Source organism: Diadema antillarum, unplaced genomic scaffold, assembly GCF_040938485.1.
Source record: "Diadema antillarum isolate AM-2024a unplaced genomic scaffold, OU_Dant_1.0 scf00000028, whole genome shotgun sequence".
NCBI classification, from domain to species: Eukaryota; Metazoa; Echinodermata; class Echinoidea; order Diadematoida; family Diadematidae; genus Diadema; species Diadema antillarum.
In genome coordinates, this window is record NW_027270917.1 from 1,527,343 (window position 1) to 1,542,285 (window position 14,943).

Genomic DNA, 14,943 nt, shown 5'->3' on the forward strand with positions numbered 1-14,943 from the left:
TTAGTTAGGGGGCAAGGACCCAAAGTTTTTCAGGTTATGGGCATGACCCCTCCCCCCCCCCCCCCCCAAAAAAAAAAAAAAATAAATAAATAAAAATAAAAAAATAAAAAAATGGCCTTTACAGGGAAATTGCATCTATTTCTTAATTAACTCATGGTGCAAATATACAGGCAATGTGGGGACTTTTTATAATCTTTGATGTACCTTCTCATAGATGTCTAATAAAGTTGTGTGCAGATTGGCCTGATTCCATGACTTAGGTTCGATAAACGTTAACTTCAACGTAACGTAATGTAACTTAAGTTCCAACATGCCTGTTGCGCCGTTCATTTATAATAAACCTATACTCGTTTTCTTCCATAAGAATGCCACTACATGTATTTCTACTGCTATCAGATCTTCATCAGTTATAGTCAACTCTGTGCCAAAGTCAAAGTTGTTGAGACTCAAGAAAAAGCTTTGACTTACAATGCATTCTTATATTTCAGGAGTATACCTGTATGGCAAGGATCATGGATTCATTGAGTATCGTTTGAAGACCTTGAGGAGCTATGACACCACTCATCACCTCATGCAGAGAGAGAGAGAGAGAGTAGTTGCAGCTCCCACCAAGCCCCTGACCGAGCACCATTCCATTGTTAGATTAGAAGCCCAATGAGAAGAGACAGCTACCATCGGTATATAGGTCTAAATACCCTTGCTTTTTCCTCTTTTGAGATACAGTATATGCTCCTTTGACGTTGGAACTTACATTCTTGTTGAAGAGTCAGCCTCATCAGGCTCAGCGGTAGTTTAGCATGAAGCTGTTACCAGGATGTACTGCAGCACTTAAAAGTAGAGCAGGGCTCGCCGATGAAAAGAGTTTGTTGCTTAGAATGTGTGATTGTTAATGCTTTAAATTGTTGATTGTTGCATATACTAGTAACTGAAAATAGTTTTGACTTATATAGTCAAGAAAAAATCTCCTCTTCATGGCCACATGTTAATCAATACATTCATCTGTAAGGTGTTCCAAGCATATGAAAGAATGTTTGGCCACACACAGCTTGGCATTCCGCATGATACGAATCTGGCTGCGCTCATGATTAAGCACCCCCTTCTCTCCAGGCAATTCTTTAATAAAACCTTTTTATGGTCTAATATTCAAGAGAGAAAACGGTTGACAGACACTCGTATGTATTTTTTTTTCTTTCCCTCATTTTTTTTTTTTTTGGGGGGGGGGGGGATGCTACAAATAGCAGCTAAATAGTAGAATCTTCCAATGGTCATCCATGCTCTTGGGATGAAGATCATGTCTCCATGTTGTGATTAAGTTACCACATACATTTGTCACCCCTTTGATTAACAGTGATGTAGTACAATATGCATGTGCTCAAATTTATTGCATCCATCTTCTTTGGAGTAGAGGGAAAAATCTTAGAAAAAAATAAAACAAAATTGATGGGAATCATTGATCCCTAGGGTTACGGGACCCAGAGTTATTTTGTACATTTTCACCTTTATGTAATTGATGTACTGTACTTTGAAAAACTTGTGGGTAGAAGCTCAATTGGTTCAACTTCTTTTTCCACGAAACATCTGCAGCCCATCATTGATAAATCCACGGCATTAGAGAAAATGGAGCCAAATAGATTAGTTCACTAATGTGCCAAGTCAAACTTATGGATAATTCTTGCCTTGACCTCATAACAAATTATTAAGATAACCTGCAACTGACAATCATATTTTGTTACAGAGTGTTAGCAGTGATGTCACAATTGCCCACCATAAGGCTGCGTTCACATATAAGTATACTATTTGAGTATTCGGGGCTCGTTTTCGAGGGCACGGAAATAGCTTGAATCGAACGATAGGATTTCCTAACACCGGTTCACATAAGAGGGCACTATTTGAATGTACCGAATAGCATAGAATAGTGTAGCAAAGTGGGAATTGAGCTTGTTCGATTTTCCTGCAGCGTATACCGTCTCACGTTTATGAAATAATGACAATTTTGGTCTGGATTTGCCCTTTAGCAAAAATAAGCATGTAGACTGACATTCTGATGCAGTTTAGAAATTGTTAATAAGAATTGCTGGGATGTAGGAGGAAGAAATCCTCACTGCATGGGATGGCAAGTTGACGGTGAGGGTGATGGTGTACTGGGTGCCCGAATAGCGAATACCGAATACCGTATACCGTATACACTGTACTTCTATGTGAACGCAGCCTAATGAAGTCAATTGCCTAAACTGACTAGAAATCAAGACTGCATACAAAAGCTGCAGCAATGTTTACTTCAGGGAAACCTAAGGCAAAAGAACACCTTTGTTATAGATGCATGCATGAATGAATATTGATCGCCTTTGCTATGGAAGCCTCCATTATGGTGGCCGACATGACGTCACATGAAATCATTCTATAAGAAATTCAGTTTGCATGCATTAGTTGTTGCTACATCTGGCAAAACTCGGAAGGATTACAAGTGTTCAATATTGTACAATGATGCCTTATTTAGGTGAAGAAGATCAATGATATGATACATGTTGTGTCAACTGTATTGATTGCAATTCTTTTTCCATAAATAGTAGGCCCGGTTGAGGGGGGGGGGGGGGGCTACGAGCCCTCCTCCCCTTTGACATTCCATGCCAAATTTCATGAAGGCATGATTATCTTGGGGGGTTATTGATTGTAATCAATAACATAAATATTTTCATGCTGGACGTGTCGCTGACAAATTTCATTGAAAAGACAATGAAAAACAAAAAGTAAGAAACAAAGAAATACATGAGTATATAGAAAAAAAATGATACTTCAGAATTTTTTGATGGCACAGTTTTTTTCTCTTTCATTTGCTATGGACGCTAGAAAGAATATTTACACAAAAAACAAAAAATGTGCCTTTTTGGAACTTAAGTTATGGCAAATGGTCTGATTTCATGCTCAAATTAGCATAATTTAGCCAAGTGACTTTTTTTGTTGTTGAAAATCAACATTACCGTGTTATAGATTATGTCACAGGCAATTTGTGTGTGGATTTTGTAATGATCGCACGGTTGATGGCCGAGGTCTGGGGGTTTCACGGAGGCCCCCCTCTGGCTCTATCATCTACATAAATACCCCACCTAAATCCTACTTAAAGTCAAGACCATGCTTCTCTGATCGAGTATGTTTAGGTATTTGTGCAATGTACTTGTAGAGCATCACTGTGTTACATGACAGAGGTTCCAAACTTGATTAACCATGGAGTATTGAAAATTTCTGTGTTTTTGTCAATTTTTCAAAGCAATCACAATTCCTGGTACATGTGTAATTGTTTTTGTATTATAATATAGATAATGGTGACTATACTTTACAAGTCTTTTGTAGCTTATCATTGAACATGCAATAATTATATTCACTTGTAGTCGAAAATTAAACATGTTCAGGAAGGGTACTTGTAAAATTTTTCACTTTTGCACAAACTTTATGAATGTGGCATATTTTCGGGGAAATGTGTGATGCTAATATTTGAAAAGTTTGTTCGCAAAAACCGATATGTCCATTTTTGAAGATTTTGAAGTACGGTCTCTGTCATAAAGTACAAAATAATACCTTTTAAATTATATATTGGTCACTACATATAAAGGTACATTTTTGAAGTTATGATCAAAAGAAGCAAACATTTTCTTATTATTCTCTGTATTTTTCTTGACCTTTAATCGCAAATATCTCCATTTGGCACATATGGACTTATCAGTTTTTGCATACAAACTCTTCATTTGTAGAGCTTTGGGAATGACAGCTAGAATAGCATATTTACAAGGACCTTGTGATGATTATGGTGACAGTTGTTCTTAAATGATAAAAATATGTATAATTATTATTGACCACATAATTCATGGAAAACCAGATACTCAGCACATGAAGACTGTTTGTAATGGTGTACTGCTCTGTAGTTGAAGTTTAGATATTTAAAGAGGTATATTCCTTTTTTTTTTAAATTTCAGGTGATCCAGTGGACATCACACATTTATTTCATATAGAGAATCAGCTCATAAAAAAAAACATATCATGCGTAGCATTTAGTACATTATCTTCTTATATCCTCCTCAATGCTACTTAAAGAAAGAATAAATTAATAAGAAAGAATGAAACAACAGCCAATTGGATTACTAGCTTATATTTATTCAGTTTCATGTATTGATCCAGCTCGGGTATAAATGACTTTCAAAACTGGAACACAAAGTTGGCAATGCACTGGGCTACCAGTGGTGGATCGTTGGCTTCAAAATACATGCATTAATATTAACAAATATCTATATTATGAACGTTGCTTGCTGTTTTTGTTTGTATTAGTTTGATTGGTATTCATTATCCCAGAAATGGCTCCAGACCACCTAGATTATTCCCAAATTCATCACCATTGTCACTTTTTCTTCCAGGGTTGAATAACTAGTGCACTGAGTGCTGTGATAGAGATGTGTGCTCATGTAGAGTGTAATTCTGTTTGGGATTGAAAATAGATTGAAAAAGGATTGAAAAAAGATTGAAAAAGGAGTGAAAAACCTCCGGAGTTAAAGAAGAGTTAAATAAATAGGAGTGAATTGAGAGTGAGAAAGGAGTGAAAAACGACTGACAAAAGAGTGAAATACGTCAGGAGTGAATTTAGAGTGAGAAAGGAGTGAACATCCCACCAAAAACATTTCCGTCTTTTTTCACTCTCTTTTGGAGTGAAATTTCTGTTCACTCGAAATTCACTCCACTTCTAGTGATCCTTGACGTCACTACCAAGGGGAGTGAAAATCGAGTGAAAATTCACTCTTTCTTTTTTAGAGAGTACCAAGAGGCGTGATGAGTTCTTGCACATATTCGGGCATGTTGCCATGAAGTGTCTTAAAGACTGCTTTACAAGTGTTCAAACGCCACCTCTCTTCAAGCGTCATCCAACGTAACCTTCCAAGCACCTGGTTGGTTGGCACTGTGTGATCCACTCTCCTTACCACTCTGGCCATTTTCTTGTGTTGTTTGATAAGCACATCTTTAAGGGTTTGTGAGCAGTTTGACCATGCACAAGAACAATAATCAAAATACGGTAGGATTAATGAGTTTGCCAGGATTTTAGCGCTACTTTCGGTTAGGTACTTCCGCAGGCGTCTCAGCAATGCTAGTCGTGTGGCAATTTTTTTACAACATTCTTCAACTTGCTTTTGCCATCTCATTGATTCATCCATCCTAACTCCCAGGTACTTATATTCCCTCACTCTATCCAATTCATTACCATCGATTTCAAGTTTCAGTCGATCAGCAGATAGCAGTTTTCTTGATGTTCCTATCACCATGAACTGAGTTTTCTTAACATTCAACGTCAAACAATTTTGTCTCAACCACCGGTTTACATTGTACAATTCAGTATTCAGCACGGTTTCAATCTCCTGGGCATCATTTCCACTGTAAAACAGAATTGTGTCATCTGCATATAACATTACTTCACACTTAGTTACTGAATTGGGGAGATCATTTAACATAATGGGTCATAGACAGCAGAGTGTAGGAGGAGCATAGGGTATTTATTGCCCTGAACTCTACATGACTGTGCCAAATTTCCAACAGAATTCGATGTTTGCATTTTCAAAATCATTCAGAAATATTATCTGGTACAATATTGTTCTGTATCTTTTTTGAATCAGTTTTTTGAAACGGATTAAATTGGAGTATGATTCAGCAAATATCAATACATTAAAATATTTGATTGCCTATAGTATCCAAAAATACTGTGATGAATTATAGCTACTTGTAAAAGCGACTACTAAGTCAATTTAGGGCACGGCACTGATGTTAAGAGCGATCTCGAATACGAAATCCGTTTGATAAAGTCTTGCAGTCGTTGCTTTCATCAAGTCTATGATTTCCTCCGATGTTAAATTTTAGATGCTCCGATGAGATGGCTCTAGTTATTGCTGTTTTCCCGAATCAAATTTATCTAAATGAGTCAACAGGGATTGTTCCTCAAGAGTCCCATATTTGCTACAATTCAACTTTGCAAAGTTTAAAAAATTGCCAAGAATAGCTTTTAAACGCTGTTCCGACGCAAAGAGAGTTCATGAATCAGTCACGCTTCTTGTTTGTTCATTCTGTTTGGAGCTCGGGGAATGCGACTGTGGTGCACCCTTTCGTTCAATAATATTGTCTGCTCTCCTGTCCCAAATCTGACGCTTATTCTTTCGCGAAAATTATTAATAGCAGTGTTCCTAGTCACTAATTTTCTTTCTATTCGTCATTATGAACCGAAGTGTTCATCTAAGAGACCGCTGTTAGCATAATTTCAATGTAATCATTTCGTCCTTGCCAACCATCCAAAACGATTCTTCATTATCATTTTAGCTGAACAGCGAACAAATTACCAAACAAAGCACCAACGCTCCAGTGGATACGAGACAAATCATACACCAAATACGACCGAGCTAAATGTCTCAAAACGGGCAAACTACCCATACCAAAATAGACATAACGTACTCGAAAAGATCGACTTCATTTCGAAATTTAGAGGAAAAGGATAAATCCAGCCAAAAAACTTAAATAATTGTACAAAAAGATGCATAGGAAAGAACATTCAAGTATCACTACGAAGACATTATCAGTTAGTTTCGTGTATTATTCGCCAGAAACTCTTATGTATCAGAAGACCTTTTACCCGCATGCCACCAAAATGTCGAAGACGTTCCCTGCTGATGGTTCAGTGGGGTGCACGTCACGAGCTCGACGCCCACGAACCATACAGCCCACGAGTTAAACAGCCCTTGAGTCATACAGCCCTTAATAGGCAAACAAGGCCCACGAGTTCGACATACACTGCGCAAACAAGGCCCATGAGACAGACACAAAAGCCCCGACCGTGATGTTATGTCGGTCTCGAAAGCCCTTTTTGCCTAGTGTCAAACTCGTGGGCCTTTTTGCTCAGTGTCCAACTCATATAGGCCTTGTTTGCTTATAGTGTCGAACTTGTAGGCCTTGTTTGCCTATTAAGTGTTGGACTCAATTGGGCTGTATGACTCGTTAACAGTATGACTCATAGAACTTTTTTTCAATGTCAGACTTGTGGGCCGTATGACTCGTGGGTTTCGGTCTCGTGGGATGACTCCGTTCATGTACCTCTGCCGAACATTTCAATCAATCCTAAATCATGGCTTGCCACCGGGTCGGTGATTACATTTAAACCTACACAGGGCACAAGCAGCAAGAAGCCGTTCAGCGAGGAAAGGCGCATCGTCGCAGCCGTAGAAGAAAGGAGCTAAGGCGTACTTTGCGAAGGTGATCGAGAGCACGGTCCAACCCCCCGTCCTTATAGACACTATCGACGTCCACAGGCGGAGGAAAGCAAGGAGAGGAGACAACCCATCCAGGAGGAAGACGAAGTCGCCGCCCGACTTGGCGAACGTCGTGCCGAGCTCGGCGTAGCTCAGCGCACCCATGATGGATAAGAAGCAGCTTGCAATCCACACGATCAGCGACATCCCGAGGCTCCCTGTGTTCGCCAGCACTCCTTTCGGGGAGATAAAGATTCCAGACCCGATGATGGTGCCAGCACACAGAGCGAGACAGTCGAGGAGGGACACCTGCTTACGAAGGACCACTTTCTGCGACGCCGAGGTGGTCGGCGTCGGCGGTTTATCGCTGACACTAACATCGTCACTACTAGCAGCCATAATTATCTCTTTCTCACCTCGGAATCCTCACAGGTTCGTCCGAGAATTAAACATGTATCTCGAGTATTACGACGAACTTGCAAGGCAGTTAGTCAAAAAAACTGTTACTCTCGGTTCACTGAACCGAAAAAGAAAACTTTTAGAGGGCAAACTCACGCTCACTAAAAAGAGAACACACAGTCAATAACATGTGCCATTTCATTCGAAGGATGCGTCACCACTTGGTATAAATTGTTTGTTAAAACGTAATTATAGAATTAGTTAGGGAATTTTCACAGTCTAACTGGTCAACTGTCATATAACAATTTTTCACTCACTGCATGCTTATTTTCCTTTTATTCATGCCAATTTCCATAACCGTGCGCCCGATAATTAGCCTACAGGACGCATGATTTACCGGGCATTTCGGTAATTAACGGACTTATGATATTTCCATGCATCCGATAAACTGCGGTCAGCACAAAGTTTAGACAATATGTTCAGGAATTTTCGACCAACTTCATAAAAACAGATGACTCACGGGGTCATCGGAATATCTGTGTAAGGTATAGATCTCTGCACTGAGGTGAGCTTGTCAGTTGTCACACGAACAAAGATATGATTTTTTTTCCACACGAAAACATCATGGCACATAAAGAGTTCAATTCTCTGCCTTATCCAGCAAGTGCTCCTTAAAACTCAACATGGAAGTTGGCGTTGTATGCTCACAAGGACTTAAGTGATAGAGTGAAGTCAAACAGATAAAAATGGCAGAGACCTCGTGACATTTTTAACGCACAGGATTGTCCTGATTGAGTTCACGATTGGTACCGATCTAACATGACCATTACGATCAGGATCCTCGATCTGGTACGTGCAGCAACGTACTGATACGTTCCAATACGAATACCGCGAACCAATACGGGCTGCTGAGATAAGATACGATATCTTTTACGATCGGGATCAGAAGCGACCCCCATTTAAGACGCGATTGGACCCGAATGGGAATATTATAGTCCAGCTGACGATAGATTTCATTGTTTCCCTTTAATTATGCAGAGTGATTAGGCCTATTAATTTCATCCACAACCATTGATGATGGCAAGGCTTGACAGGTTGACGATGATGACAACGTAACCTTTGCAGTATTGCTAATAACGATTATGTTATCAGAGAGAAAACAGCACCCAGGCCAGCCATAACCTCAGATATTCCGTCGTCTAATATTAAGCGTAAAGAAATTAATAGATTATTAAATCGACATGCTCACCCTCCCCCCTCACAAAAAAGAATGAAATAACGAACCCAAATACATAAGATCAGATGATTGCCCCTCTTCCCCAGAAAAAAACAACAACAAACAAACAGCAAGGCAAAATGACCTTTCTCCAATACATGAAGAAAATAATTACATGATGAAATGGAAGCTAAGAAAGATGGGAACATTTTGAATGTTATGTAACATAGTATTGTGTGTTATATACGCTCGATATAAGAAAGTTGGCCGAATGGATAGTATTGCTTATGTGTTCGATTTCATATTCGCAAAGTATATGTATCATATGCCTTTTTATTTCAAAATGTCGTTATCTCATGGGTTATTAAAAGTTTGGTTTATTCGGCTTGATTTAGTGTTTTACTTAACAATGTTTAACATAACTGATACACACACATAACAGAAAAGTGATTCCCTAATCAAAATAATGTCACTTTTTAACAAAAAAGGAGGTTTTACACAAGATCATTTCGCAGGGGTATATTGCTACACTTATTGAATAACTAACTGTGAAAAATAATAAGAGTGATCTTCATTGTCATAATCATACGAGTGATCTCACATCCACGACAATGGTCACTTTTACATTTGCAGTAATAATGAGAGTTGAAAATAACCATTTCCTCTAAAATTATGTGCTACCAAATATACAAAAAAGACATTGAAAAGTGTCAAAATAGATGTAAAGGGGTCAAACGATGGCTGATGAAACAAGAAATCTTAATTACTATGCACAATACACAAACAGCAGGATACTGCACCCCCCCAAAAAAAAAATACTCTGTAATATACTGTAAAAAATTAACCATTTGCCTTTGATAGGTACCCATTCAAGTACGATTCATTAAACTATTCTCATCTTTGTACTGACTTTAGTCAATACGTGCAGACATACAATTGCCATTTTACTTTTGCTCATTTTTTGTTTTGGTTACAAAAGTTATCCCATATCCCGTTTTGTGTGTCTGTATAATGGTAATAGCAACTCATTAATGAAAACATCATTAACATAATGTATGAAAACATCTAAAAATCTGTAATACAACTTTCATTTTATGAAATCATTAAAAAAATTATTTTGATAATGTACCTTAAAAATTACGATAATTAAACCCCACACCGTCATAGAATTTACCGTTTGGAAAAAATAATCTAAAGATGCAGGCGACCACCTATCAGAATACAAAATAAATCAATTTATGAGTAACATAAGGGCAAATGGGCAAAAAATAATAATAATGATAAGCGGAAGTAAAGTGAAAAAGTCGTTCCCAATCAACACGATTAAGAAGCACGATTAGAAGAGATTTGCTGCGTTTGGATACGATCCTAGACGATCTGATGAGATGATCACGATCAAAAACTAATCGTGATAATCGTAGAATATTTTTGAACCGTCCAAAGTTTTCCTACGATTAACGCGATTGCCACGATTGACCTTAAGATCTGATACAATCTGATAAGACCATCACGCTTGCTGCACGATTAAGACCACGATTTCAATCGTGGCGCCAATCGTGATAGTGGGAACCCCGCTGACACTTGCACGATTCTGCGGCACGCATTTTGGCACGACTCGAATCGTGCCAGTGCGCAAACTAGTCGTAAACTGGCGTGAAGTGTGCGTAGACCCGTCGTGACCTGCGTGCCATGTCGGGACGAGAATTCTGAAATGTTCAAAATTTTGGTCACTACTTGCCACGACAAAATCGTGGCCAAAAGTCGTGCAAGTGTCAGCCTGGCTTTACTCCCTTGTGCAAACAGCTGTTACTATAATATTATAGTCCAACCGGTGAGGTTGCGTCGTCTTAAAAACGTTCACGTCTCAGATCTCAAGGTGGGTGTTATCTGCTCAGGACAAGGCATGTTGTCGCCACTATTGAAATGAAATAAAAATCAGGTGTCGTCTTATTATGTGATGCTTTGCTTACTACATGATTTACAATGTAGGCCTACCATTGATATCTCACTCCTTCGACTCCATGATGTGCATAGAAACAAACTAAGATGTATTATTATTTTCTCTCTTTGTTATTTTAATAATTTCAATTTTCAACATTTTTCTTTTTTGTCATTACTTTACTTCTTTGCATGCTATTTCGTTGTATATGTTATATACTCATCAAATTTCATCTCGTGAAATGATACTCGCTTACAGTTGCTAGGACAAATATGAAATAATATAAACACAATAAAGGTCACTATTTAAACACGTTGAGCAACTCCCGCACAACAGATAGTCCATAAATTGAGCAGACTTCATCATGGACGCATCTGTACTGAGTGAGCTTTGTTCTTTTCTTTCACTCCTTTGTTCTATTTTGCAAAAGAAGTGGACTGGAAACCTGTTCAATGACCCAGAAACAATCTGTAAACTAGGAGCCAAAAAAAAAAAAAAAAAAAAAAACCGACTGATTAATTAGCTCAAATCCAGAGGACGCCAGAAGGTTCTTAACACATAATGTGGAAGTTTGTATGGAAAAAAAAAAATGGGGAGGGGGGAGGGTATACGCCCGTCGCATCGCGTTGCTAAAACCTTGTGTCGGTTTTTTCCCCGTCATATCAATTTGTATTCGTGTTTTGTCGATCAAGATGTTAAAATTAAACATTTGAAATTCGTCGATTTTCATCTCTGCCGCTGAGCGAGTTACCAATGCTAGGATCAGATACGTCATTTTTATTGAAACAAAAATCACTATTTTCTCAATCAAAATCTTTGGTTGGTGCAGGGAGGTTTTGTCTCACCTCCCTGGTTGGTGTTGTCATGTTATGGGCCTTTATATGGAAGGTAAACCAAATCATTGACTCATTCAATACTTTAGATGCCAGTGTGACACATTCTCTGTCAAGCTGATTTGTGCTCATATCATGTATGAGGTGATATACATTTTATTTTTACCAAGAATGTTGACAAAAATCCGTTATCAATTGGTATATGAATTTATTCTTCCTTTCATCTCTTTGCGGCTGTTACTTAATTACGTTACTGTATTTGTAGGTGACAAAGCTTGGCTTTTTAGTGGAACAATCTTTTTCATCGATATGATTGCGTCTTCTTCTTTGTTACCATGAAAAAATTTGCATAAATCTTTTCTCTGTTCTTTTTTTTTTTTTTTGGTTATGATACCATTCGTACAAATCTTTTATATTGTGTTCAATGAACTGTAATTTCCAGTTGGATGAAAGTAAAATCGACACATGTACCGCTTTGTATCATATATTGATGGAAATGAATAAACCATTGAGTCAAATTTAATTCAAATATGCCGCTGCCGGCTGCACTCCTGTCGCCAATATGATAAAATGTATGTACTTTTCCACCGAGATAGAATAATGATATTTGACAATGTGTGCAAAGTTCAATCTCATACTTCAACTGCTGCAAGATAATATACATGGATTGTACTAATGCGCTTCAAATTACTATTTACAAATTATGATAAGCATTGGTATATGTTCATCAGATCTTGAAAATAACACCTGCCGATAAATACCAACTTACGGGACTTTATTGAGGATATTCTGAAGGATACAAAACACAGCCAAAACAAACAAACCCATATGTATGTTAATATACATATATATATATATATATATATATATATATATATATATATATATATATATATATATACGTATATAGGCCTATATACATGTATATATATATATATATATATATATATACGTATATAGGCCTATATACATGTATATACATATACATATATATATATATATATTATGTATATCGATTTGTAAACATTGTATATCTACGAAAGTATTCACACATATCAGTCATACACAATTTATAAGGGAAAATGATTTTAATAACTGAGGGATGCATATACTCGCAGCACAGTTGTCATGTATAAAAGCATTTCAATTCATACTTTTGAAAAAAAAACTTATGTGAATATCAAACAAGTAAATGTCACAGTTTCAACATGAATAGGTTTCGATCTGCTGTGCACAATGTTACATAATACATGGTCAAAAGATGTAGGCCTACTGAATAAAAGACTATAATCGATTAGGATGCAAACTCAACATTGGCTAAAAATACATGGTAAATGTGAGTATACAAAAAATAGACTTTTGCACTTATCCAATACAATTATAGTACAAAAGGGCAGCTCAAAATAATCATCCATCACAGTAATGTTGAATGAATGCAATTAAAAGTAATTTGAACAGAAATTATTTTCCCTTTATTTTCATCATCATTTACTGTACTGATTAGGACAATTTTAGAAAATTTTCTTTGTGCTCATTTTTTTTTTTTTTGTCAAGTCAAACTTGTGTCATGTATGGTTCACAAAATGGTACACGAGATCTATTTATAGCACCACATTTTTTATTTTAACAGCAACATAACTGCTAGACATTATGCTAACATGTATATGTAAAAAAATCGATCTTTGAAAACTAAACTAAAAATGGTATTTGCAAATATACACTATGGGTTTAATGAAAACTTATCGTGCCAGAGTAGCAACAGCTATAGGTTTCTTGTTTGTTTTCCTTTAGACACAGGAAACAAAAATCCTATAGGATTTGAGGGACCTACAGTTCAAATATTACATTGCTGAATGTTTTTCATACATGAATGCAGTTCTTGCATACCACCCCCAAAAAGATATATATATATATATATATATATATATATATATATATATATGTGTGTGTGTGTGTGTGTGTGTGTGTGTGTGTGTGTGTGTGTGTTTGTGTATGTATGTGTGTGCATGTGTATGTGTGTGTGTATGGGTGTGTTTGTGTGTGTTTGTGTGTTGCATGTGTACAGATAGGGGTGGGGAGGAAACAGGAAGGGAGGGAACTGGTGGGGGTGGTCAAAGGAACTCAGTAAGGGATATGAGTTAGTAGGTGGGCGGGTATTGGTTGATAAATAATATGGTTCCATTATTTATTAATGTATAATTTTGCTGCATAATTCATTTGGATGATTATTAAGATTAATGCTAGAAGAATGGAATTATCACTGTTAAATTTAAGCAATTTTTTGAGAGCATAGGGGAAGTGACTGTATGTAAATTGATAATTGTTCATGAAAATGTAATTTTTGTTATGTCATTATGTACAGCAATAGCAAATTTGCTATTATGATCACAAATGTATATTTTCGTCATTTCAATTGTAGCAAATGAAAATTGTTATTTTTTTTCTATTACTTTGAATGGAACAGAATAAACATAGTTGAAAAACAAAAAAAAAAAGTGTGTGTGTGTGTGTGTGTGTGTATGTATTTGTTTCTATGTGAGAAAACCGCGTACCAGAGTGTGCTGCCATTGTTGCTCCTGAGTTGTTGATAGTTATTCCTTGTATTCCGAATTTACCCGTATGTTCTTTTGTTTTCCCTAGACGTAAAACGACGCCCTGACCCAGTCCATCAAAATACCTACTAGATGGCTGTCCATAGAACCTGACGACCAGAGCCAGATGCGTAGATCCAGTAGCTGTAGTAACAGCTCCATGAAAGCAAATTCACTGTTCATAAAGTGAATACAATGTAGCTTTCAGTGTAATACTTTACCAAGAGTTGGAAGAATCGTATTTGTGGTCGTAACGTGTTTGTAAATCCAAGCACCCCGATTGATTTAGATTTGACGGAGCGCAAATCTCATTCTGCAATTCTCTCTGTTTTTAGGCCTAGTAAAGTCTTCAGTGCTTCCGCGACCGGGAGATCGAAAGCCGACACTGTACAATGAAGACATTATTATAAAAAAAAAAAGCACGTGGTCCGTATATTCAGCGTAAAGGAGCGAGTTCATGAAGCTTGTGCGTATAACGTATTATGAAATAGTGAATATACATAGAAAAAAATAAGATATGTCATATCAACAAATAGCGTATACAGTAACATGGTCTTGAGGTACATTCAGAAGAGGTCAGCTGAAGAAAAAAAACAATTCTAAAGCAACTTCAATTTGTACTGAATTCATGCGCACATCCTATAGCGCTCATACGTTTTGCATAAGCATTGTGAAAAAAACAAACAAACAAACAAACAAA

The 14,943-nt window shown here is 37.1% G+C and overlaps 1 pseudogene; it reads right to left on the reverse strand.

The window, feature by feature from the left end:
* Positions 1–7,139: 7,139 nt before the first annotated feature.
* On the reverse strand, positions 7,140–7,664 carry LOC139735714 (cystine/glutamate transporter pseudogene; annotated as a pseudogene).
* Positions 7,665–14,943: the final 7,279 nt, after the last annotated feature.